Below are 2,295 nucleotides of genomic sequence, written 5' to 3'. Positions count from 1 at the left end.
TAAAACCTCATAACGCCTCATTTCACAGGCGCATTGAGCGTTTCCCATTAACAAAGTGATGATTTGATTAAATATACATTATTTATTTTGTTATAAATGTTATATTATTTTAACACAGGGCCATTCAACACACAGATCAGTGCTGAGAAACACTAAAAGAAGATTCAATTTGAGCGTAATTCACATTAAAAATCAACATATAAGGAACAAATCACAGGTTACAGACACCTGCCTGCAGAGAAAGTGACTGTGTCAGTTCTGCCAACAGCAACAACAGGAAGAGAAAACACTTCCTGCTTCACTGCAACACAGGAACCAAGATAATCCCGCCAAAATAAAACTCAAACAACGATAGTTAAACACTGTCAGACCAAACCTGAGCACCAGATCTCATTCTGCAGTTTTATAAAGAAACAGTTCCAGTGCACAACGCACACAACGATGCGTCGTAAAGGCAACTGATGAATGTACTTAAAGTGTCATTTTGGTGTAAAATCATCCCATGGTCTTTTTCAGCACTTTAAATAATCCATCGAGACGGTTTTTATTAGTGTGACAACTGTTAACGGAGAAATCCTGTCGCTAACAGCCGGACGTGGCTAACAGTGATTAGCTCGGGGCAGCACGGTGAAGGCATTTAAACGTCTTTTTTAACCACTAATGCTGCTCAAAATAACAGCAAACCTCTTCAGCAGCATGAGAAGAGTCCCTACACAGGAAACAAAGCACCAACAGCGTAGTTAGAGAACCCAGAGTTTATTAAAAGAGTGTTTTAAAGACTTACCTACTGGCCCCTGTACCAGCTCCTCTCATAGTAAAGTCCATTCAAGTGGATTACCAAAGTCAATCCCAAAGGAAGGAGCCCATTGGTGCTTTGTTTTCTGTGTAGGGACTCTTCTCATGCTGCTGCAGAGGTTCGCTGTTATTTTCAGCAGCATTAGTGGTTAAAAAAGACCTTTGAATGCCTTCACCGCGCTGCCCCGAGCTAATCAGTGTTAGCCACGTCCGGCTGTTAGCGACTCTCCTGTATTTCTCCGTTAATAGTTGCTACATGAAAAAAAACTGTCTCATATTGTTGTGTGCATTGTGGAAACACCTGTTTCTTTATAAAACTGTGACTTGAACTTTGACCCTCTGGCTCAAATACGCTGTGCAAAGGATTGTGGGTCAGAAAAGCTGCAAAATGTGACCAGAGGCGGTCGGACATCCTGGTGTTTCTGGCATACTGCCTTTGACATCTAAGTATGCTAAATATAATATAATATATAATATAGAGTAGGAAAATTAAATATTTGGATTTCTATCAATGCTATATTACATAGTTAATTGTTGAATATGTGGAATCTTCTATAAAAGCTATATTTAAAAATAAATAACACACCCACGCGGCGTTTTGAGGGGTACAGAATGAAAGTATTGCTTTTCCATAAAAAACATATTTAATCTGAATTAATATTTAAACATTTTGACGGGTTTAACAAAGACTTTCTGTCACGTTCTGTTTTCATGGTAGCAGCCAATAGCTTTGTGCGCTGCTGGTTTCCAGGGTTGCCTGTTGTTTGGTGCAGCTACTGTAGGCTGGCACTGGTGAAATGGAATTTGCCAATCCTGCAGCTGCTTATTTGTCCCAGCAGCTGAGTGAACGGAGACGGGCAAAAACCAGAGTCAGTATAGGCCGAACATTCACTCCATGGACTGAGATAAAGGAGTTCAACGACGTTAAAACACACGCACAAATGTCTACGTTTCTTGTTGATCGCTAAGCTAACTTTCATGTTTATGTAGCTGTTGCGGCTAACGCTAACTGTCAGTCAAACTCCTCTAATCCTTGTTTTTATGGTGTGATTCTTCGGAGGGGACGGGTTCAAACAGGCTCAAACAGACTCTGGTGTCCTGTAGCTACTGGACCGGGTCTGACCAACCTGGCAACCTGAGTGCTGGAGTTATTTTTTGTTGTTGCGACTACGATCTTGAGACACTAGATGGCGGTTTCCTGCTCATTCTACATATTCAACATTTAACTGTCTCATCATATATATATATTACGCGGTATTTGTTAATCTATTTGACAGAGATAATAGCTACATCTGGCCTTTTTTACATTTTAAATAAATACTTTAATAATCCCAGGGGGAAGAACAAAACTCCAGATATACAAACAACAAATATTATACAGAAAAAGTGCATCTAATGCTGTATATATAGGACTTCTACTGCATTTGTAGGCATTGTTAGGCGTCTTATTTAAGAATAAAACACATTAAGCAACAATATATCACAGGCATAGATGCCAAC

The sequence above is a fragment of the Echiichthys vipera genome, assembly GCF_963691815.1.
Source record: "Echiichthys vipera genome assembly, chromosome: X".
NCBI classification, from domain to species: Eukaryota; Metazoa; Chordata; class Actinopteri; order Perciformes; family Trachinidae; genus Echiichthys; species Echiichthys vipera.
The sequence above is the reverse complement of the archived record's forward strand: the minus strand, read 5'-3'. Positions refer to the sequence as shown.